The sequence below is a fragment of the Heloderma suspectum genome, chromosome 8 (genome assembly GCF_057233095.1).
Source record: "Heloderma suspectum isolate Gila_16-S chromosome 8, 16-S_ref, whole genome shotgun sequence".
Taxonomy (NCBI): Eukaryota; Metazoa; Chordata; class Lepidosauria; order Squamata; family Helodermatidae; genus Heloderma; species Heloderma suspectum.
The window spans coordinates 7,988,212-8,013,971 of NC_139465.1; the positions used below are offsets into that span (position 1 = coordinate 7,988,212).

The following is a 25,760-nucleotide window of genomic DNA, read 5'->3' on the forward strand; positions in this document are numbered from 1 at the left end:
CAGTGCCATTGCTTCTGCAAAAATCTGCGCAGGTGAATCAACAGCTTAAAGCATGTTGCTGAGAAGGCACAACCGATGCTTCAGTGACCTTGGCAACTGTAGAAGAGAGCTGGGGTATGAAAGGGGGAATCCAGCAAACGTTGCTGCTGATAGGAATCTGCCTACAGGCTGAGAGACACATCAGGCCTGAACCCAGGAGTGCTGAACCTCAGGCCTGTGGGCTAAATGTAGCCTGCCTACTGTCCTAATCTTGCTGTCTGGGGTTCTGCAGATAGCCATGCCCCCATCCTCTGGGCCCACACCTTTCTCCCAGCCACAGATCATGTGATGGTTTCATGGCTTTTGCAGAGGCTTTTTTTTTTTTACTCCATTCCAAAGGTTGAAATCATTTCATTTCATTTATTATATTTCTATACCGCCCCACAGCCAAAGCTCTCTGGGGGGTTCAAAAATTAAAAACCGTTAAAATACGTTATATAAAATATAAAAACCATTCACATAATGACATAAATAACACATGCAACAACATATATCTTAAACAATTTAAAACAATCAGCCAGAGACAATCAAGAGACGCATTATACGCTGCCACATGCCTGAGAGAAGAGGGTAGTTTTAACTTGGCTCTGAAAAGATGACAACGTTGGCACCAGGCGGGCCTCCTCAGGGAGATTATTCCATAAATGGGGAGCCACCACTGAAAAGGCCCTTTTTCTTGTTGCCACCCTCCGAGCCTCCCTCGGAGGAGGCTCCCGGAGGAGGGCCTTAGATGCAGAGTGTAGTGTATGGGTTGGTTGACGACAGGAGAGGCATTCTGTCAGGCACTGTGGTCCTGAGCCATGTAGGGCTTTATAGGTCAAAACCAGCACTTTGAATTGGGCTCAGAAGCATATAGGCAACCAGAGCAAGCAGGCCAGAATCAGTCTTATATGTTCAGACCTTCTGGTTCCTGTAATCAGTCTGGCTGCCAAAATGCCTCTCCCAAGGCTTAATTACTGTCAGTGAGTGCTTTAAGCTAAAGTATGCTGACATTTTTGGCATTTCTAGTATTTTGGGCCCCACACCCTTTTCAGCCCTCCCCACCACTGGAATCTGGCTGCTGAGAGCTTCCCCAAAATCAAATTCACCCCTCAGGCTTACAGAGTTTCAACACCCCTGTCCTAAACTGTCACAGATAGGGCAGATGAAGGTGACTCTAGGGATCAGAGTGAGACAGTTACCCTGGGAAGAAGACAAGAATTAAATTGCTGCCCAAGATGGCACTCTGAGGGTCACTTCCAGATGAGGCTTTTATTGTGCAATTGCCCTGTCTCACTCATGGAATTTTATAGGAGGCAGGAGGGTTTCAGACATTTCCGTCTTCCACTTGTAGCTCTTCTGTGTCTTCCCACAGCTTCTTCCATCCTTTTTCTTACCAGGAGGAAAACAAAAATCCATTAAGGAAGAAAAGACAGAATGGCTGTCCAATGCCTTTTGAAAGGTAGCAATAGGAATGTTCCCCTCTGGAAGTACTCCACGTCAAACACACAACAAAGGAGGGCAGAGATCTAGGTGAAGGTTTTAGAGTATGGTGGGTTGGACTGAAGAAGCACACAGATCTTTGACAAAGGACGATACAGGTATTTTATTAAGATTAAGGATGAAAGGGGAGCATGAAAATGAGCAACCCAAATGAACAAGATGCTTCCAGGGGAATATTTCAAAAGAATTAATTTTGGATATTGGCATTTTTGACATTTCTGTACAAACCAGAGATCATGTTTCCTATTTTTGATGTCAAAAATGAGTGCACTGGGTCACAGATCTTGCTTCTGAAAATATACATTTTCAGGGTTTCCAGACTCAAGAGTTGTGAGGTCCATGTTCTCCAGACACCATGCCAGTCAAATAGCTCAGTGGGGGCAAGAGGGTCCAGTACTAGGTGCAATTTGTGTAGAACATGCAAGCTGCTCCCACAGTGAGGAAAATACTTACAAAAGGAATGTAGTTAGTGGGAGGGGGAGGGCAGTCCTGATAGCAAATTATGTAAGAACATAAGAGAAGTCCTACTATATCAGACCAGAGGTCCATCTAGTCTAGCGTCCTGCTACCCACAGTGGCCAATCTGATGTTCTGGGGAAGCCCACAAGCCAGAGCACAAAGGCAATAGGCCTTTCCTGGTGTTGCTCTCCACTAACTGTTATTCAGTAGCATACCTGGAGATTGCATCATAGATAATAACTATTGCTACTACACCTCTCCTTCATGAGGTTGCCCAATTCCCTTGTAAAGCCATCCAAGCCAGTGACCATTTGGTATTCCACAAATTCATCATGATCTACCTATGGCCAATCAATGTCCATTGGATGGCCCCAAGAAGTCAATGTCCATTAGATGATTTTAAGTCTTATGGGAGAGGGAGAGCTTTCTCCATGCCATACACCATTTCATAAACTTTACCAACAAGATGACAGTTGGTTCTGACTAAGATGGCTTTATGCAGAACTTCTACCCAGTTCAAAGGCTAGATCAGGCACCAGTGTTACGGAGCCGCCTTATAATGAGTCAAACCATCGGTCTATCTAGCCCAGACATGTCTACTCTGACTGGCGGTGGATCTTCAAAGTCTTGGGCAGAGAGGTCTTTGTCAGCACAGCTACAAGAGACCTTTTAACTCAGTCTTCCCCAACCTGGTGTCCTCCAGCTGAGTTGGACTGCAGCTCCCATCATGTGAATTGGAAATGATGGGAATTGCAGTTCAACACATCTGGAGGTCACCAGCTTGGGGAAGGCTGTTTTAACTGGAGATACCAGGGGTTGAATCTGCATGCAGAGCATGTGCTCTGCTACTGTGATCCTCTCTCTCTCAAAGCTTCAGACAGCCCCGACGAGGTGGTGGGGAAGTTTTAGTTTCCCAGATTCTTGAGTCTTCAATGCTAGTTGGCAGTTGGCACCTTGACAGGTCCCAGTGCCATTGTTGATTACCCAGGAGTCCTGCCCGATCCCGACGAAGGTCACGTGCAAGCAACATTTGGCGGGCTGCACCGTAAGCTTTCCGCCAACTCTCACATCACGTTGATTAAATGAATGACAAACTACAACACAATCTCCCTTTTGGAGAAATAGGAAAAGTGGGGGGAGAACAGCAGGGGAGGTTTCGCTGACACCAGACATGTGTCCTTTGCAGCTTGCCATTGCAGTGCCCTTTATAGCCATCAGCAACATCAAAGCCCTGGAACGGGTTCATGGAGGTCTTATATATCCTGGCCATTTATAAAATGCTGAGCACTGAACAGATCACGGAGTTCTTGACGATGCTGCATCTCTGCATCTCTGAATCCAAAGGAACAAAACACCCCAGGAGCTCATGAAAACTCCTTTGTGAACCGCCCAGAGAGCTTAAGCTATTGGGCGGTATAGAAATGGAATAAGTAAAATAATAAAATAATAAATCATTGAGCTGTCTGATCTGTGTCTGTATGAGGACTGCAAAATCAGTGACTTCCCTAGCACTTGCGTTTAATACAAAATAAATAATGAAAGAAACAATAGAATGTGCTTTGGAAATCTAGCCTGCCCTCTGTAAACCTTTCACTCTAGCTAACACATTTTCTTACATATTGTTGGTTGAGATGATGGAGAAAGAATTCAAAAAGTGAGCAAAAGACAATAAATGTCTTATTTGAATCGTAAGAACTCCCCACATCATAAATGGGACTTCCTGATTCCCCATTCACACTCTTAGGGCACAATTCTATGCATGTTTAGACAGAGAAAAAGCCTACAGCTCCCAGCATTCCCCAGCCAAAGCTGGCTGGGGAATGCTGGGAGTTGTATGCCTTTTCTCTGTCCAAACATGCATAGGATTGCACCCATAGTCCCTAGGACTTGCCAATAGTGCTCATATGTTTGTGTGGGTTATCTTGCTCCCTTTTTAGTAAAAAGAGTGGCTTTCATATGTTCTAGCTTTCCCTGTTAACTACAGATGGTTGCTATTTTCTTCTCCCCGTCCCTGATAAATTTCTGTCCCTAATTTTTTATTCTTTTGGGGATGCCATGTTAAAACGTTATTAGGGTGTGAGTTGCTAGATTTGCTATTATTCAGGTTTCCATCCAGGGCCAGCATAAAGGGTAGGCATGGTTCAGCACCTGGCAAGGGCCCATGATCCAGGAGGAGCTCTCTGACAAGAGCTTCCCTGAAGTTGCTCCTCCTCTTCACTATTTCAATGTGCTTGTTCACCTGCTGCTTGTTCTGGCCCAGACAAAGGTGATGGTGAGATGGAGGAGTGGCAGATGCTACTGCCTACCTGCTCCCTGGCTTTCTGCCTATCAAGCAAGCAAGTGGTAGCAATGATGAGAAAGAGGATGAGGAGCAATAGCAGCTGGGGACAATGGCAGTGAGAAGGTAGAGTCATTGAGGGAGGGGGCCCACGGAGGGTGTGTTTTACCCAAGGACCCTCAACAACCTGGAGCTGGCATGTCTCCATCTTCCTGTATCCATTATCCCAGCTACATAGAAGTTAGGAGATGGATGCATGCCACCTCTAGTGTGCATGAATGTAAATGCGCACTCATAAACATGAAGGCACCACTCAGCACACAGCCTAGCACTTCACATGCTGGTGAGACACATTTTGAACTGCTGCTGCTAACAGATTGTAGGGCAATTCTGTTTTTCTGGCAGATCTTGAATCAAAAGAACAAACAGCCTCTTGGCTTTTACATGAGTGGAGAGAGAGGGAGAGCGGCCTATTGCGTGGGAAATGAACACAGCAGACGGCAGGCAAAGGAAAGCCATCAGAACAGAGGAAGTGGGCTGGGTCTTTCAGGCAGTGCTCCTTGCAATGGAAATAGGGCCGTTTCAAGCATGCCTCTGTTTTCATCTCTGAAATGTTGGAGGCTAAGGACATACATCCCCAAAGCGCTGTTTGTATTCATATAGTTTTCATCCATATAGTGGTATGGTTATGTAATTTTACACTTAGTGGTCTTAGTGTGTGTGTGTGTGTGTGTGTGTGTGTGAAGATACTAAGGTGTATTAGATGCTAAGGTTTAGATGTTAAGGTGTATTAATGCAGTTACTTCAAAATGTGGTAAGCCAACCCCGTTGCATTGGGTGGTGGTGGGACCTCTTTCTCATTCTCCTGAGTGGGGCCCTGGACCTCTTCCCTAAAGTCCTACCCTAACAGCACCACTGCATCCACAGCCTCAACACCTGATGAAGAGCTCAAAATTACTGTATATAAAAAAGCATAGCCCTGTACTTTTTAAAGGGTGCAAATGGGAGCTTCCCTCTTAGGACTAATAGCAGATTGGGAGGGGGGCAGGGAGAAGGATAACCCTCTCCCCCGACCCCAAAGTCCCAGTGATGCTCATACCCCCTGTCCCACAGGAGTGATTTATCTATAATAATAAAAAGAGGATGTCTGCCTTGTCTGTCTGGCATCCAGCAGCACCATAATGCTAAACCATGAAACCTCAACACCTGAGACTTTACATATATCCTAAGGAGACCCTGGGGTGTCTCAGTGTTATTTTGTTTTCAAAACACATAAACTAATTTTAATTAATTTAAATGTGTCAATGTAGTTGAAGCTTGCAGTAACATCCTCAGCCACTAAGTGGAGGGCTTCCCTAACCAGCACATAGCAGTCCATACAGTTTGAAGCTAGGAGAGATTAGCAGGCCAAGGGGTGGAGTTATGCACTTGACCCCTCCCTGCTGCTGTGTGGTGGTGCCCCCTCAAAGGAATGGCTTGGGTGCAGACCCCTCCCTCAGGGGTGCCTTATGGCAGCGGCCTTTGCTAGGAGTGCCAGCAGGCATGGCTTGACTCAGACAGGGCAGGCATAATGTGTCCAACTCTGACAGCTGTGTACGTTTGCTTGAAGACTTTGCTGTCTCAAACTAAGGGCTCTTCCAATCCATCCAAAGCCAGTTCCATTAATGAAAACCTGCATGTTAATTGCTTACATGCAATCAACATTTGGCCCAAGTTGTCATGGCCAACAGGAAATGAGCACCAATGGCGCCAGAAGAGAAAGATCGCAACGGGACTAAAGCAGTTGAAGAGGGTAGGTGGCATCTTCTTGCGATGTTTATTCTAACAGCCTCCATCTGATGGGTTCAGACTGTGCTATAATGCTTCTTTTCTTAGATTTCATCTTTCATGCTGTGTGTGTGTGTGAGTGTGTGTTGCTTCTTCTTCCAGAAAGAAGCAATATGTTGAAAGGAACATTTCGTTCTCATGTAATTTAATTCTGCTTGGTACAGGCGGTTATAATCGGCAGTTATTGTATCGGCCAAGTACCATTGCTCATATAATTTCATAACCAGACTTAATTAAAAGAGCAGTTTAGGTACCCTGGCAATCAGCCCCAGATAGCTCAAAGGCGTGCTTTGTTGTATCAGCTTTGGAAAGGCTTTGCACGATAAGTTTTTAATTTTATTTTTAAGCCATTGGAACATGCCTGAAAGTCTCAACCACATCTAGTCTTATCATGCCAGAAGAGAGTGAATGTAGCAAATCCCTAAACAACTCAGAACTTTCATGCCTCAACGTCTACCTTATTGCCTGTGTTTAATCACAACCTGAAATATATCTCTGCACCAGAGAATGGATCTGCAGCTATAGTTTTGCAGTCCCTGGATGCCTGTAGTAGGGGTTCCATATCTCTTGGAGACCCCCTATCAACCCACAGCCCAGCCCAATGAGGAACCACTTCAACAATGCTCTGAATCTGAATCTTCTCTGCTCTGAAGCCAGGCCCAAGGGTTCAGTCTTTTGATGTAAGGCTGCTTTCCCCAACATAGGACCCTCCAGATGTTTTGGGCTACTAGTATTCCATGGCATATGTCCAGTTCAATAAGTGCTAGTATTCCATGGCATATGTCCAATTCAATACATCTGGAGGGCACCAGATTGAGGAGGGCTGGTGTAAGTGATGAAAGTCCATGGCTTTATGACCTCCGCCATCACTCAAGCCCTCCTCACTCCTCTCTAAGTGATAGATTCCAATCCAGGGCATGGAATACAAAATCCCCAATTCATTAAGAGAGCAATCCTATGTCCCCTAGACAGCATCTGGGGGAGATAGGATTTTTTTGGTTTCCCACCTATGAGCTCATACAAAGCACTATAGGCTTGTAGCCAGGAAACCGTGCTTCCTCCCCCTCGTAGCTGGGGCAGGGACAACTGCACTGCCACCACCTCCGTGCTTGTAACATGAGCACAGAGGAGTGAAAACGGGGCATTCCTGCTGGCGGGGATGGGAGGAGACCACAGAAGCTTCCTATATGGTCTCCAGCCCCGTTCCTGCCCCCTCCCTGAAACTGCACTTAGACATGCAAAAATGCACATTTAAGGCAAAGTGCAGGGCGGCTGCAGCATGGAGAGAATACTCTCCTTTGTGCTGCTTCCTCTGTGCATTGGATAGCCTCTGACTTCAGGGGAGGTCATCTCTGTAGGAGATGTAGGCCAAAGGAGAAGGGGACGGCAGAGGATGAGATGGCTAGATAGCATCAGGGATGCAATGAATATGAACTTGAGCACACTCCGGGAGAGAGCGCAGGACAGGAAGGCCTGGCGTGCTATGGTCCATGGGGTCACGAAGAGTCGGACACGACTGAACGACTGAACAACAACAACAACATCTCTGTAGGATTGCACCCTAAAGCTATTCTTGTCACATTCCTTTGTCCTTCCCCTTTGCAATCAACACACTCCAGGAAACAAGGCTTTGGGCTACACTACTTTATTAGTTAATGACTAGCTTCTTTGCAAATGCAGATTCTAGGAAACTCTCAGACTGCAATGAAACAGCTAATCCACACATCTACAAATATCAATAGAGGAGGCAAAGTGAAAGTTAGAGAAGTTGCCAGCAGTCTGGGCAAGAACTTCTCAGCCAGACTTGCTTTCCAGGGATGCCGCTCCCTTAGGGTGGCTCCTTTACGTTGGTTTCCACGAGTGGCCAACATGGCAGAGTGTCTGAGCCCTGCCTCTAACTTTTCCTGTTTCACTCTGCAATGGACCCTAGCATCCCTCAAGTCATGCCCCTCACTCTCCTCCTCTCCCTCCTCCAAAATCTGGGTTCTTACATTCAGGCTGGGCCATCTGTGTGTCAATTTATTTATTTATTTATTTATTTATTTATTTATTTATTTATTTCATTTCTATACCGCCCAATAGCCGAAGCTCTCTGGGCGGTTCACAAAAATTAAAACCAAACAACACACAATAAAACAATTTAAAATATATAGAACATTAAAACCACAATATAACAATACAACCACAATAAAACCTAGCAGCAGTACAGGAGTTTAAAATACAGATTTAAAACAGCAAAGATAAAAATTTAGAAAGCTAAAATGCCTGGGAAAATAAAAAGGTCTTCACCTGGCGCCGAAAAGAGTACAATGTAGGCGCCAGGCGAACCTCACTAGGGAGCTCATTCCAGAGCCGGGGTGCCACAACAGAAAAAGCCCTCCTCCTAGTAGCCACCCGCCTCACTTCCTTTGGCAGGGGCTCACGGAGAAGGGCCGCTGATGATGATCTTAAGGTCCGGGCAGGCACATATGGGAGGAGGCGATCCTTCAGGTAACCTGGCCCCAAGCCGTTAAGGGCTTTGAATGTTAACACCAGCACTTTGAATCGGGCCCGGAAATGGACTGGCAGCCAGTGCAGCTGGAAAAGTACTGGCCTAATATGAGCTCGCAGGCCAGTCCCTGTTAACAATCTTGCTGCCCTATTTTGGACCAGCTGAAGTTTCCGGACCATTTTCAAAGGCAGCCCCACGTATAACGCATTGCAGTAATCCAGACGAGAAGTTATCAGAGCATGGATAACTGTAGCTAGGCTATCTCTGTCCAGATAAGGGCGTAGTTGGTATACCAGCCTAAGCTGATAAAAAGTGCTCCGTGCCACTGAATTCACCTGTGCCTCAAGTGACAGTTCTGGATCCAAGAGCACCCCCAAACTACGAACCTGATCCTTTAGGGGGAGTGCAACCCCCTCCAGAACAGGTTGATGTCAAGGTCTTAGGAAGAAAGTCTCATCATATCTGGGCTCACTAGGGAGGGTGCCTCCCTCTGTTCTGGCTGTTCCCATTTGGAATCTGAATCTGAGCTGCCAGACATCTCCACATGCTTAGATTCATTCCTGACAATTCTACAGCCCTGTGTGGTTGTCATAATCAATGCATGGATGGGAGGTCATGATCACGCCTGTTGGCCTCACCTCTTTGGCATGTCTAACATCCACAAATTGAATATAATGTCTGCACAGGGGGTGGAAACACACAGAGTTTCCAAGGTGTGTTGAGTGGAATTGTGTGATCCCATATGCTGCAAAATTACAATTTACAAATCATATGATTCCCATCTACACATGTTGGAAGCTCTGTGTGTACACTCCTGTGCAGACATTATTAATGCTTGGGCAAGCCCATTGGATTTCCCTCCTTGCATTGATGATAACATCTGCACAGGCCTTGAAACAAATTCATCCATCAGAGATGGATATATCTATCAGTTCTGGCTTCTCTGTTTCTCATTTTTCCAGTCTTGTGTTTGCTTCTTCCTGAACTTTTCCAATCTTACACTCAGTTCATGCTGAACCTTAAGTATTTTTTAAAGTTTGCATAAAGATTTGTATGCATTTTTGCATGCATTTTCCCCAACACATGCATTTTTGTACACATTTTTTCTGCATATACACTTATTTTTGTAAGCAATGTTCCTAATATAAGGCATTTTCAATGTCCTTTTCAATAATATATGCATTTTTGTGCACTTTCCCTAATATTTGACTGGAGAAGTCCACTGCAAAATTTGGAGAAGTGTGAATTTCAAGGGATAACTGAACTTTGTCTCATGTAGTGGCTCTGAAGAGCAAAATATTTGATAAGTTTGCATTAAAATGAGAACTAAACAAATTTCTCCCATCTCTGTTTGCATCCAGCTCTCCTTTACAGCTCACGCATTACCTGTGATCAACTGGATGCAATCAGTGCAGAGGCTCGAATAATTATTAACAGGTATAAGTCCTGCATTTAAAGCAATGAGGGTTGATTTCATGGTGGGATTAGATGAGCCTGAAAGCAAGGGATAGAGTAGGAGAGATTGATCTGAGGAGGGGATAAGACATAGGAGACTGAGTGAAATGTCTTTGGTGACAGAATAAAACCTTCTCTTGCATTTCTGAGCAGGATTGTTATCCTGTGACTAATGTAGCAAATTTCTGTCTTTTGCACCGAGCAGCTAAACCTTACGAAGTTGTAAAATAAATGTGCAAATATATAGCTTCAGATCGAGCTACCTCATTTAAGGCAGGGAGAAGGAAGAACAAAAGGCAAATCAGCTTGAAATTGTTTCCCAGAGGAACAAAAGTCATCTGCAGAGTTTGCTATTAGACATACCTGCCTTGAATGGCTGAGGTTTTACAGCAGCAGTTTAGACCTGCTATGCATAACACTTTCCCGGCTCTCCAGTGATACCTAATTTATCCTGAACCTCAACAAATTCTAGGACTCCATAGAAGTTTCTATAAAAAAAATCTGGCATCACATTTTCCTGTTGGCTGCTGAAATCTAAACTTGGTATAAAGGAGAACAATTATCTCCATTTTCAGGTGAGGGAGTGGATTCAGTCAGACCAGATGCCATATTGCCTTTGTTTTGTCCAGAGTATGCTGGGAACTGGTGTTTCAAATGAATGCAGGACATTCTCCGTTAGCCACACCTTCTCCTCTTTTACTTTGCACTCATGCTATCCCAGACTCCTTTGCAATTTGTAAGGAACCATGGTTTCCTGTTTCAGGTGAACTTCATAGGCAGGGCTGGAAGAGCACAGCAGGAGTTCAGGACCATGGAAAGTTCCCAGTGGAGGCTGGCAAAGTTCCAAACTGGATATGAGGACACAAGCACAGCCGGTTGAGAAGATGTTCCTCCCACAAAGATCTGGAGCTCACTGATGGTTGCTAAAGGTGGCTGACCAGTCTGGGTGGTGATGCTTAGTTCCACCCCCATGGGAAGGACTCCTATGATTTAAAGGGGACCTATCTGATTTTCAGGTGTTGGATCCAGCAGTATGGGGTGGGGTGGGGTGGGCTACGTTATGGGTTAAAAAACTGCATCCTCAGAGGTTGAGAAGAGACCTCTTCAGGCCATGGACATGGGGACAGGACTTGCTTCTGGGGTTCTTCTGGCAGAAGATTCTTGGTGGAGGGAAGACTTCTGGGGTCCATACCTTGGGGACTTCTCCCCCCTCCCTTTTCAGATCCTCCAGCCTGATTTCTCGACTGTAGAGAGTAATTTAACCCCAAATAGCCACTGGTAAAAGTAGAACTCTGCAGCTACCAGGACCTGTCGAACAGTAAGTGCTAAATGTAAGCAGTGTGGATGTACTGAGTGTGTTGCTTACAATAGGTATGATTTGCTCATCTGTTGTCTTTCAGCAGGAAAAAAAAAATCTTCTGACACAGGGGTGGTCATGGGGAATGACCCATCTCCTGCAGAACTCATAGAGAAGTGGATCAGGGGGAAATTCAAATATACAGTTTTGCCATTTAAGCCTTTGGAGGAGGAAAGGGGAGGTAAAATGTAATCCCTTAAATTCCCAACTTGAAAAGTTGCCTGAAATCCTACATAATGGAATCAATTGAGCTTTGATTTTTATCTTCAGCTTTTTTCTATTTCCCTAATGGTAAATTCTTTGTCTTTGTTCTGAACTTATTCAGTTTTGTATAGCCTGGCAGAGCATGAGTGATGAGACAAATTTGTAGGAATGCCCACTGTCTACTCCATCCTGTGTTTTGGGCTTTGTTTTTTTGGTTTGTTTGTGTAACGTAACATGTTACTTGTGGTGTAACCTCGATAAAGCTGTTACTTCTCTCTCTCAAACACACATCAAAGAACATGCTACATACAACCCCTTCAAGGACTGTTGTAAAGTCTTACTGGAATACAATCTGTGTGTACACAAAATAATGCTGTGAATTAATCTCATGAATGCATGAAGCTTCCTTACAGTGGGGCAGACTGTTGGGTCTACATAACACAGAACCATCTATGCCAGTGGAACTTGCGTACAGCTGTCCTTACCATTAGGCAGAGTGTGGCGGCCATCGCTTGGGCAGCTGATTTGAAGTGTCATAAAAGGGCTGCAAAATGTTAGCCATGCCATTCGTTATTATTATGTTTTTACTGCCAGGGATGGAAAGAGGTGGTTGTAGGATCTTCTGCTGTAGGCACCCAAATAACTTAGCACCTTGTCTGTGGTGGTGGTGTGTCAGGAAGCCCCACTTGCTACACTGTCTCAGGTAGTGAAATGTCTTGGGCCTGACCTAAACCTGTGTCGCTATTTGAATTTATCTGACTTAGTCATCTCCCCACCCCACCTCAACTCAATAGCTGTAATCTGTTCTGCAGGTGCTAAGATTCTAATATGCAGTTCCACACAGGCTGCCAATCCATGGGAGTATCTGTGGATGGGGACCCTGATCCAAGATTATAAGACATTTTTGTCCTCTTCCTCAAGCCACATGCCTAAGCTTCCTTCTTTCCAAATCAAGAAAATTCTTTCATAGTATGTTTCTATGAGTTAGGGCTGCTGATGTTGCAGTCACATGTCTCCAGCTGCCTCAGGATCTTATCCCTCCCTGAAACTTAGTGCTCCCCCATCAAGAGTTCTGGGGGCCCTGCTATGTAGGCTGGCACTAGATCTCAGGCAGGGCAATTTTCCAGCCTGGTTGTCTGAAATCCTGTTAACTGGAGATACCAAGAAGGAATCCAACTTGGGGCCTCCTGCATGCAAAGCATGTGCTCAACCACTGACCTAGATGACCTTTCCTGAGTGATTTAAACATACAAAGCCAAAGATTCCCCCCCACCCCAAAGGGGAGGATTAGAACTCATGGAGTAAAGTGGGAACCCGTTAAAATCCAAAGTATCATGTATAGCCTGCTGATCAAATCTTCTCTCTATTACATATTTTCAATGTCTAGACCAGCCTTCCTCAACCTGGTGCTTTCCAGATGTGATGGAGTACAATTCCTATCATCCCTGACCATTGACCATGCTGTCTGGGACTGATAGTTCTAGTCCAAAGCTTTCCAAGGGCAGCACATTGGGGAAAGCTGTACTAGACCCTACACGCTTGGTGTGGGTAGTAAGTAAAATCTCCAACAAGGTTGTGTAAATGATTCCCCACCCTCATTCTATGCTCTCAACAACAATGTGAGGTAGGTTAGGCTGAGAAAGAATGACTGACCCAGGGTCAGCCGGTTTGCTTCATGGCTAAGTAGGGATTTGAACCTGGGTGACTTTGCTCCTAATCCAACACTCTGACACAGAGTTCCCCAGCCTGGTGCCCTCCAGATGTGCTGCACTGCAACTCCCATCATTCCCAGATGGCATGGCCATGTTGGGGGTTGTAGTCAAACACATCTGGAGGGCACCTGGTTGGGGAAGGCTGCTCTAGCCGCTACACCAGCTTACAGCAAAAGGTGGACTGCAAACAAACGGAGGGAGGAGGAAACAGGAGGAAACCTTTAGTATTGGCTTTAAGCCGTCATCAGCTGTAGAACCTCAAACTGTTTTTTTGTGGCTGAATGACCCACTATGTCTTCCATAGGGATTAACTGATATGCTGTTATTACGATGGCACCAAGTCAGTTTTTTCAGAAGATTAGAAGATTAAAATTGCCATAATCTCACTGAAAAGTAGGACAATGTTCTTTGTTTCTCATTAGGAGTGAAATACTATATCCCCACTCACCCACCCCTGCAATACTGTTCTGGTTTTTCCATCTAGAAAATAAGGGGAAGATTTCCAGGTTTGGAGTTCTGCTCAAGTGCTCCTGATATAAACCTCTGTCCTGAATTGTATATGCTCAGAAACTCATGTGCTGGATCAGCAGGCGATGCTGGAAAAACAGATTCAATTATAACAGGGGTATAGGACTCCAAACCTGAAACTCTTCTCTCTCTTCACCCAGGGGCCAATCCTGGCCTGCCTAGGGACCAAATCTGGCCTCCAGAGTTCCTCAGACAGCCACACCCACTTCCCCTGACCCAACCCCCTTTCTCCCAAAAGATCATTTGGAGGTTTCCCAGCAGAGAGCCAGTGTAGTGTAGTGGTGAGAGTGACCGACTGGGAGCCGGGAGATCCGGGTTCTAGTCCCCACTTGGCCATGGAAGCTCACTGGGTGACTTTGGGCCAGTCACAGACTCTCAGCCCAACCTACCTCACAGGGTTGTTGTTGTGAGGATACAACGGTGAGGAGGAGGATAATGTAAGCCGCCTTGAGTTCCTTGCGAGAAGGAGAAAGGCGGGGTATAAATGCAATAAATAAATAAATAAATAAATAAATTTTGTGGAGGTTTATCCTCATTCCAAAAGGAAATGCCTCTCCTAAAACTTACTTACTGGCAGTAAGAGTTTTAAGCCAAGATATGTTGGTATTTTTGCCTTTGACTCCATCCACCACTGGAATGTGCCCCCCCCCCCAGCTTCTCTTCATTTTAAAATTTCATTTCATTGAAATTTCATTTTCATTTTAAAATTTCATTTTAATGAAATTAATCCTCAGGGTGAAAGAGGTATGTTTAGAAAGAAAGTCCCCTTGGATCCCCAAGTTCTGAACAACTGTCGCCCAGTCTCGAATCTGCCATTTTGAGGCAAGGTGATTGAACGGGTGGTGGCGATGCAGTTGGAGCCACACTTGGAAGAAGCCGATTATCTAGATCCATTTCAGTTGGGCTTCAGGCCTGGGCATGGGACAGAAACAGCCTTGGTCGATGATATGAGGAGGGCTCTGGATAGGGGCGAATGCTCCTTCCTTGTTCTCCTTGACCGCTCAGCAGCCTTTGATACCGTTGACCATGGTATCCTCCTGGACTGCCTGGAGGGGTTGGGCATTGGAGACACTGTATTGCGGTGGTTCCAGTCCTTCCCCTCTGGCAGGTACCAGAGGGTAGCACTGGGAGAGGAGGTTTCGAACCCGTGGCTGCTCACTTGTGGGGTGCCACAGGGTTCCATCCTCTCCCCGATGCTATTTAACATCCATGTGAAGCCGCTGGGGGCTATCATCAGGAGGTTTGGGGTGTGGTGTCTAGGGATCTACGAAAGGGACTTACCTTGTCCCGCAGCTTTTTCCGCGGTGGGGGGGAGGCGCTTCACTTCTCCCCCTGAAGTTCAGGCGAGGGGGGGGAGGCGTCCCGCCTCGCCCGGCCAAAATTCAGGCTGGGGGGGGAGGCGCCCCGCCTCGCTCGGCCAAAATTCAGGCCGGGGAGAAGCGCCCCTTCTCCCCGGCCGCGAAAGAAAAAGTAAAAAAAACAAAACAAAACTCCGTGATAGGCTACGTAACGATTAACGTAGCCTATCACGGCTAGATTTCCAAAGTCAGCCGTGATAGGCTATGTTAATCGTCACGTAGCCTATCACAGGTGACTTTGGAAAAAAAAAAAGCGCGTACGCAAATGGCGGCGGCCCATGGGCGCCACCATTTGCGTTCCTTATTTTGGCACGTCTAGTCTACGTAAATATTTACATAGACTACGGCAAAAATAAGGGCAATGCAAATAGCGTTCCCTTATTTTCGCCATAGTCTATGTAAATGTTTACATAGACTAGACATGCCAAAATAAGGAACGCAAATGGCGGCGCCCATGGGCTGCCGCCATTTGCGTACACGCTTTTTTTTTTCCCCCCCAAAGTCACCCGTGATAGGCTACGTGACGATTTACGTAGCCTATCACGGCTGACTTTGGAAATCTAGCCATGATAAGCTACGTAAATTGTCACGTAGCCTATCACGGGTGTGTGTGTGTGTGTGTTTTTTACTTTTTTATTTTGTAATGGCAGCGGCGGCAGCCGGTCAGGAGACCGGCTGCCGCCTCCGCCGAAACACCACCGAACCACCGCCGGGACCCGCCGCCGCGAGGGACATTCGCTGAAGCTAAGTCCCATCCCGGGGGGGGGGGCAGGGGGCTGGCGGAGAATTTCCCCAACACTTTTGGGGGGCCGAATGCCTCGGCGCTCGGCCTCCCGAAGATTCGTGGAGAAATTCTCCGCCATCCCTAGTGGTGTCATCAATATGCGGATGACACTAAGCTCTACCTTTTGTTCAAATCTTCACCAAGGTTGGCCGTAGGATCCCTGTCCAAATGTCTGGAGACAGTGAGTGGCTGGATGGGGAGGAATAAGCTGAAGCTGAACCCTGACAAGACTGAGGTACTTTTGGTGGGAGACAAGAGGGGGTTGGGGGACATTGACCTAGTGTTGAATGGGGTATGGCTACCCTTGAAAGACCAGGTCTTCAGCCTGGGAGTCATTTTAGACTCCCAGCTGTCCATGGAATCTCAGGTATCAGCTGTGAGCTGGACAGCACTGTATCAACTCCATGTGATACGGCGGCTGTGCCCCTACCTTCCCGACCATCTGATCCCATCAGTAGTACATGCCCTGGTCTCCTCTTTGCAGACAAAGGTCCGTCTAATCAAAGCTATGGTTTTCCCAGTAGTAATGTATGGCTGTGAGAGCTGGACTATAAGGAAGGCTGAGCGCCGAAGAACGGATGCTTTTGAACTGTGGTGCTGGAGAAGACTCTTACGAGTCCCCTGGACTGCAAGGAGGTCAAATCAGTCCATCCTAAAGGAAATCAACCCTGAGTGCTCATTGGAAGGACAGATAATGAAGCTGAAGCTCCAATATTTTGGCCACCTAATGCGAAGAGAAAACTCCCTGGAAAAGACCCTGATGCTGGGAAAGACTGAAGGCAAAAGGAGAAGGGGACGGCAGAGGATGAGATGGCTAGATAGCATCACGGATGCAATGAATATGAACTTGAGCACGCTCCGGGAGAGAGCGCAGGACAGGAAGGCCTGGCGTGCTATGGTCCATGGGGTCACGAAGAGTCGGACACGACTGAACGACTGAACAACAACAACAACAATGCGCTCTACATGGGGTTACCCTTGAAGACAGTTCAGAAGCTGCAGCTGGTACAGAACGCAGCGGTTCGCCTGATTAAAGGCAGCTGCCGGCGAGATCACATCACTCCAGTGCTGAAGAAGTTGCACTGGTTACCAGTTGTTTTCCAGGCCAAATTCAAGGTGTTGGTTTTGACCTTTTATCTCAAGGAGCGCCTCCAGCAACACCAGACAGGTGTTGCTGCTTAACAAGATGAGCCTTGGATGGCCTTCTCTCTGTCCCATCAGTCAGGACACCTAGACTGGTGGGGACGAGGGTGAGGGCCTTCTCTGTGGTGGCCCCCACTCTGTGGAACTCCCTCCCTAGGGAACTCCGCCATGCTCCCTATTTAATGAGCTTCTGCCACGCATTAAAAATGTGGTTGTTCAGGCAGGCATTTGGGGTAGGTTAGGGTATTTTTAGAAATATGATGTTTTTAATGTAGAATTTTATCATTTTAAACTGTTTCTATTATTGTACATCTCCCAGAGTGGCTGGGTGACCAGCCAGATTGGGTGATTAATAAATAAATTTAATTAATTAATGCATTTAATTAATAAAGTAAGAATTTAATTAATAAATAAAAATAAATAGCCTGGAGAAGAGAAGATTGAGGAGAGATAAGATAGCAGTCTTCAAATATCTGAAAGTCTGTCAAGCAGAAGATGGAGCAGGCTTGTTCTCTGTTGCTCCAGAGGCAAGACTAGAAGCAATGGATGGAAATGGCAGGGAAGCAGATTTTGATTAAACATTAAGAGAAAGTTCCTAATGGTGAGAGCTGTTCAGCAGTGGAACAGATTGTTTTTTGAGCTGGTGGGTTCTCTCTCACTGGAGGTATTTAAGCAGAGGCTGGATGGCCATCTGTCAAGGAGGTTATAGCTGCACCCTGCAGCACAGGGCCTGTATTGAATGGGCAGTTAGACTAGATGATCTCTGAGGTCACTTCCAACTCTATGATGCTGTGAGTCTATGAACACCTCTGAATTATAACATTGTATGGACAGCACAGTCCCTACCAGATGTTTCTAGGAAGCCTACAAGCAGAGCATTAAGTTATTTATTTATTTACAACATTTGTATACCACTCCACATCTAAACAGATTCTGGAGTGGTGAACAACAAGAGATAAAATGAACAAAAGATAAGAAGAATGAAAGTTGATATTAAAATAATCCAGCCTTCCCCAACTTGGTGCCTTCCAGATGTTTTGGATTACAACTCCCATCATCCCTGATCATTCTCCATGATGTCTGGGGCTGATGGGAGTTGCAGCCCCAAACATCTGGTGGGACCCACATTGTGGAAGGCTACAATAGTCCTTCTCCACTTGCAGTCTTCCAGAAACTCATCTTCAGTGGCTTCTGAATAGGGATGGACAAATCTGACAGTTCTGCTTTCTCCCATATTTGTATTTTTAAAGCTCACATTCTTTTCATTCTGTTTATGAAGAACCTTATTCTGTACTCTGTGGATGCAGCAGGACATCAGACCAGGCCCATCAGAGCCAATTGATGCAAAACGTCAGGTATGGAGGGTAGATTTGTTCAGTTCACATTTTAATGCCAACATACCTTATTTCATACTTTTGAACCAATACACAAGCTGAAATGCAGTCATCATTGAAATTCATGATTTTACAAATTTTGCTATGGATTTCTCTACTCAAAAAATGTGTACAAAAATATGTGTATTTTTTTCAAAAAAAAACAAACCCATTTCCTTTCCTTCAGCAAAAAGAACCCTTTTTTGTTGTTGCCACTGTTGAAAAAATGGGAGTCAGGTACCATTGCAGATCTACTCCAAAGCATCCAGGCAAGAGATTTCCTGTGAGATCCACCCTGTCCCTGCAATCTCTATAGCCTTAGGTAAATCTCTGTCTGTCAAAATTAATTCCCCACCCCATTTCTGCAAGATGCTTTGGGGAAATGTACGTAAACATGTTTTGATCACCCAAAGCACTATACGCATGCTATTTAGCATTATTATTTCTGAGTGTTATTCATATAAGGTCAAATGTTCCAAGGAATTTGTTTGTTTCAAATATTTTATCCCACCCTATAGTCCAGAAACAAGGTCCCAGCACTCACCAAAGAGATGCAAAGGCCTTTCCTAAACATGCCTTCTAAACACCAAATGAGCCTGGCTGTTTTCCTTGAGCAATGAATTCCACAGAAAGGGCGACACCACTGAGAAGGTCCTGTTCACCTAAACCCAAAAGACTATCATTCTGCTTCCCTCAATTTTTGTAGGGATGAACATGTTAAGATTAAATCAAATCAGTTTGGGAATAAAATGTCAAAGACTTCTTTCCCTATTTTTATCCACTGATAGTGATGATTGGGTAGTTTCATCCAAATAGAAGGCAGGCCCATACTTAAATCCCAAATGCAGAAGCAGAAAGTAGTTCGTTTTTCTAAAGAAAATGTGGAAACTATGCAGGTACCTATATTTTAAGAGCAGCCCTTTCATCTTGGTTTTTCAGAACAAAGACAGGAGATTTAAGACTCAAAACCTGGGATCCTGCATAACTCCAACTGTTCCTACAGCTGTTAGAATGTTCTAACACTTACTAGGTATTCTTCACTGGTAGTTATACTCATAGAACAACACCCCTGGGGGATTGTAAATAACTGAAGGAGGGAGGCAGAAGGACAGGCTGCTTCTGGTGTTCCTCCAAGGAACAAACATTTGTTTCCAATTGGCAATGTGATCCAACCATCAGTATTCTTTAGTGAGGTTCTTGACAGATAGGACAGTTTTGGCCTGGCCATTGCCGCCTGCAGAGGGCACTAGCTCAGGAAGGAGTGGCGCCTGCATCTCAATTAGATACTGGATATGAGCAATGCAGTGAAGTGGTGTCCTTGGAAAAACATATTCAAAAGATGGATCAAGAGAATGGACAGAGATCTGTATTTAAACGAGGGACATACGGTTGGTGTAAAATCTGTTCCGTATGTGTTTCAGGGGTTGCTGGGCGCCTTTCATTCCATCACCTGCCCAACAGCAGAATTGGATTTTTTTTTTTCATTTCTGAATTTGTGCAAATGTGCATGGGCAAAGATGTTCAAACTCCAACAAAATGAGCAAATCCCCCCAAAATGAGCATTTTCATGCTTTAGCCTATGGGGGGAAATGTGCCAGGTTGTCTTTATTTTTTCTTATTTTTCTAAGATTAAATTTGCTCAAAATTCCCAAAGGTTCAAAAAAATGGTCTGCAAGTCTGCAGACTCTACCTGCCAGGAGAAATGCCGGTCCGCTGCAGAATCCGTGGGTTGGATTCATGAAAATCCAAACTAATTTGGTTCCGTTGTGCCTTTCTCTGACAACCCTAATTTAAACTAGGGATGGACAAATGTCAATTCCTGTTTCTCTCATTTTCGCATTCTTAAATTCATTTCATCTTGAACTTTGAGAATTTCTCCAGACTTAAGTTCAGTTCATCCTGAACGTTTTAAAAAGTGCATGAAAATGCATAGCCATTTTTGTGTACATTTCTCCGAATATATTCAATTTTGTACATATTTTTGCCTTATCTCCACATTTGCAAACAATATTCCAAACAGAATGCATTTTTTAAATATTGGTTTCCCTGGTATACACATATTTGTACACATTTGTTGACTGGAGAACTCCATTGCAAAATTCGGAGGAGTGCAAATGTCAAAGGCTATGTTTCACTGGGTGTAGTGGTTCAAAAGTTCAAAATTAGGTAAGCTGGCATTAAAATACAAACTGGAATAATTTCTCCCCAGCCCTAAGTTAAACATACAACATCAGTGGGCTAGCAATAGGTTTCTTTCAAGCTGAGGCTTTCAGTTTGAAAAGGAATTCTGTGAGGTCTTAGCAAGGTTCCAGACCCAGGCAGTAAGGTTCCTGGGGACTTGGTTGTCAGTAGAGGTGACAGATCAGTCTGTTTCTGGTCTGGGTCACTTTTATGTGGGTTTCTGTATTAATCTGTGTTTGTTGGGTTTTGGTGTTGCTTTGAAAAATTCACAGTGTAGCTCCAGGACATTGTGGGAAATTTGCAATGTGGCCTTCTCTGCCTCCTCCTCCCCTCTGGGCCAGAGCTAGAGGCAAGTGAAGAAGCAGGTTGGGGAAGAGGAAGAGGAGGAGCAACTCCAGTGGCTCTTGTCAGTGGGCCCCTGCTGGGCTGTGGACCCTTGGCAGGTGCCCAGCCATACCCACACTTGATGGCCCTGCTTACATGCCACTGACTACATGTCAGTTGTGGTAGGATGCTTCAAAGTATATTAGCCATTGTCTGGGGCATGCAAGCACCCATGTCTTCCAATTCCCTCTCAAATTGCACATTCTTTCAAGCTAACACTATTGAAGTGGAACTGTACTGATGCAGCAGGGGCCGAAAAACAATTAGGTATTCACCTCCACTCACAAGGAAAAAATGTTTCTCATAATTAAATGCATCCAGCGCTGTCTGTCAGGAGCCATGGAAATGCCAATGAATCCTGTTAGAGCTCTTCAAGGAAAATTTATTCTACTCCCATGAATTTAAATGACCAGAATGATTCATGCATTCTATCTTAATATCAGATGGAATATTCAACTGAGATTTTTTTCCCAGTGGGCTCCTGCTGCAATTAAGCAAATGACTGAGAAAACTTTATTCCACGCTATTGAAAAGCAAGAGGATTTCAGGCAAAATGACTGTGACCTTTCTGTATTCTCAAGGACTGCAGTAGAACAATATTGTTTATAGAGGGAAAAACACACATCAAAGCTTGAGAGTTTACATATGGCCAGGTGGGGATGCTGGATCATAACTTGGTGCAGTCATTTTTCTCCACTGGGGATGGGCATGGGTGTCATGTATGGGATTTTTTTTTCATACAAACACACCTAGGAAGCTGTCTAAACCCACCTCCCACAACCTGGTAACTTCCAGATATATTGGACTGCAACTCCCATAATTCCCAGCCAACATAGTCACTGGGCATCAAGTTGGTGGAAGATTGGTCTAGAGTGACACTTGGCAGCAGCAAACAGCAAAGGGATAATATGCTGTTGTGCCTATCATCATCTACAGCTGTGTCCCACGCTTCCTCCAGTGAGCTGGGAGTGCGGTAAATAAATGTGGATTATCCTACTTTATCCTCCCAATAACCCTGTGAGGTAGGTGAGGCTGAGCAAGGGTGGCTGGCCCAAGGTCACACCATGAACCTGGATGAGGGATTGGGATGATGGAAAGGCCAATGAATTGCCCCTTGCCTCTCTCACAGCATGATCAGAATGCCGTAGACATGCATTCTGAGTGCATGTCTACTCAGAAGTCAGCCCTCTTAAATTCAGTGGGCTTTCCTCCATGTAAGAGGTGTAGGATTGCAGCCTAAATTCTCCAACATGCCCTGATGTTGGAGTGTTCCCCTGAGTGAGAGGGGAGAGTTAATAACTTGTTTCCTCTCATCTTCCCTTTTTCATTTTTATCACAAAGTAGTGCTATTTTGTTATTTAAAAATTAAAAGATTTAAAAAAATCCTAATGGGAGGAAATGAAAGCTAGAATTAAACAAACTGAAAATAGAGAGTGGTATCAGGGCAATTTAGAGAGATATCGGGGTGATTTAGAGTGATATTAGGGCAATTTAGAGAGGCTGCTGAAAGAGCAATTAATGGGATACTCACAGCACTAATTCCCCAGCCGTGCTCATGAGAAGGCAGTAAAATGAATGGAACCTAACACCAGAAGGTGTTAAACTGAAAGTCAAAAGTGCCCTTAAATTTCTCAGTAGCACTTTGCCACTACTCTAGTCACTGATGCTGTATTTTATTACGCCCCCCACTCCCAAAATGCCACAAATTAAGTCTGAATGAGCAAGAGATGACATCATGAGAAAATGCTGGAATGCAACAGCCTGACAACAACATGTCAGTGTTCCATAAAAACTGAGTGAATGAAAATGGCAAGTCTAGAGAAAAGGGATATGTAGCAACAGCTACAGTTAATGTGGTGTCCTTCACCTCAAATTCCTCTTAGTTTTGCAGTTCTTAGCATTCCAGATGAGATGCACATTTTACAGACTCATTTGCTCAGAATCTCATTGCACCATGTTGGTCGCTGGGTGACTGCATTTAGGAATTGCACCTCCTGTGCTTCATAAGTTTGTGGCAGGGTGTGCAACCTATGAATACAACAACATAAACAATGTAACGAAGCAATATTTTATTTTATTTTATTGATTTCAGAGGATTTCTATACCACCTTTCTTATATATAATCCCAAGGCGCTTTACAAGATAAAATCATGATAAAATACAATAAAACCAATTATTAAAACAATAGAACAGTGATAAAAAACCTCATTAAAATAACCAGAAGTCGCTGACAGTGGTCGTGGTCAGGAAAACACCTGTACAAACAGGTGTGTTTTAAGTTGGCAGGGGAATCACTCCACACTAGGAACCCACCAGATTTGCATGGGGAGATCATTTCTCATGGTGGCTGCCACAACTGAAAAGGCCGTTCTCTACACCATGGCCAAACCAGATTCAGTGGGCTGGGGATATGGTAAGCAAGAATGTAGAGACTGGGGCAGCCATTTTGGGGCAGGTGGTCTCTCAAGGTAATCTGGTGCTGAGCTGTTCAGGGCTTTCTAAACCAGCTGTAACCAGTGCCGTGCCAAAAATGTCTCCCACATTTTTTTTTTGACCATTCTCTTTCGATTTGATAGAAAAGAAATTGCCGTTGAAAAGAAATTCAAAGGAGAAGAACATTTCGGCAAAATTCTCATGGGTTGGGTTTAGGATTCTTGTGCTTATCTTACTTAGGAGGTGCCCAGGGAGTGCGCAGAGCCTCCTTGGCTTCCCATGCTTCAATTTAAGCCCAGAGGAAGACATCATGAGGTAGTTCCTTCCAGAAGGCTTTTTCAGATCAGAAAGAATGGGTAGCCAGGGAGGCTGCAGAGCAATGGATAGATGTGTACTGGAAAGAAAAGAAACACACACGCAGCTGCCTTCCAGTGATTTGGTAAGCTCAAAAAGTCACAAAAAGCAATTCAAACGAAATTATAAAACACCCCGAGAATGAGGGAGAAAAATTGAAGTCTCTTTCATGGGGAAGAAAACTTTCAGGAAATTCAAGGACAGATTTTGGCACAGCAGTAGCTCATAAGAACATCAGAAGAGCCCTGCTGGATCAGACTAAGGGTCCATTTAGTCCAGCATTCTGTTCACACAGTGGCCGATCAGCTGTTCGCCAGGAACCCACAAGCAGGGCATGAGTGCAACAGCACCCTCCCACCCATGTTCCCCAGCAACTGGTGTACATAGGCTCACTGCCTCTGGTACTGGAGGTAGCACGTAGCTATCAGGACTAGTAGCCATTGATAGCTTTTCCCTCCATCTCTTCCCTGCAGCTAGACACAGCATTGCCCACCTCACACATACACTGTGGTGGATACAAAATGGGGCCAGCCTGCCAACACACTTGATGCTGTTGCAACTTGCAGTGGCAGCCCCCCCCCCTTATGAAAAAGAAAGAAGCTGTGCTACAACCCCTGCCAAGGGTGACCCCTGTCTGTGAGAAACCGTTCAGAATGTCTCCTCCCACTGGAGAAGTTTGATGAAATTGTGCCTCCAATTTCTCAGCCCACAGATAGGGTGGAGAATTTTCAGAGGCCATTTAGGCACAGCTGTAGTTATAACATGTTGAATATGGCTTGGTAGGGTAGCCAACTGGCAGCCAGCACAGAGTGCTCAGCACAGGAAATAATAATTTTGTAAAGATCTTCTGCTCCCCCCCCCCCCATTTCAATCATACTTAAAAGCAGTGGGGACCAAGTTGGACCAGTTCCTGGAGATCCTGGGTACTGTCCTTGTGGAAATCAGGAGCATTCCACATCCTCCTTCAGTATAGAGAGCTTCTGTAGTTTAGCCTTCAGGGCTAAGGCAGCTGAGCTAATTAATGTGATGAGTCTTCTTGGCCTTATCAGTCCATGTATTAAAGTGCCAGATAACTTCATTGTACCTTCCTCTGGTGGGGTATTTGTCTTTCATCCTGGTATGGCTGATTAGACTCAAAATGCAAAGGCTGCAGTGGAAAAGAAGCGAGAGGAGAAACTCTGTCATTAGCATTTCTTTATTAAAAAGTTGAATTCTCTGCATCAGCAGAACTGTAGCCCCCTGCAACCACCACAAGCCCTTTGGCATATGTAAAGGTGTTTGGCATCTGTTTAATCATTTAATTACCCAAGAACTGGACATTTCAATACTACTGACTGGATCCAGACTTAGGGAGCAACCATATATATTATTTATTTATTACATTTCTATACTGCCCATAGCCAAAGTGCTCACTTCGCAGACAAAAACAACAAAACCCCAAACAAACAAACAAACAAACTTATATATGTTTGGACAGGAAAAAGTAGGGTTGTGCACCGCTTCAGCCCGAGGCCTGAACCCCGAGTCGAAGCGGGCTGCTTCAGGTCACGTTGAGCCCCTTCTGAGGTGAAGCGGAGGGGGCACGAAGCAACCCAGAGCGGGTTGGGGGCTCTCCGAAGCTCTCGGTGTGCTTTGGAGCTTCAGCACCCCTGGCCCAGCTGCGCCAGGTCCTTACCTGAGCTTCCGCCACCACCTCTGCTGCCATCAATGTCCTCACCACCGCCTCCACCATCATCATTTGCCTTCTCCGGCGCTGTCATCACCGTCGCAAAGTTGCCATTTGAAAAATGGCAATTCCCGGCAATAAGAGTTGGCATGTGCATCCAGGCCTCAGGAGTTGGCAGCAGCAGAGAAGGCGGCGGCAGTGAAGGTGGTGGAGGGGGAGAAGGCGGTGGCGGTGATGGCAATGACAGTGGTG

The 25,760-nt window shown here is 45.3% G+C and overlaps 1 long non-coding RNA gene across 1 annotated transcript in view; it reads right to left on the bottom strand.

Annotated features, from left to right (window-relative positions):
* The window catches only part of LOC146338833 (uncharacterized), a 247,934-nt gene that overhangs the window by 28,399 nt on the left and 193,775 nt on the right, over positions 1-25,760 (bottom strand). The window lies entirely within an intron of this gene.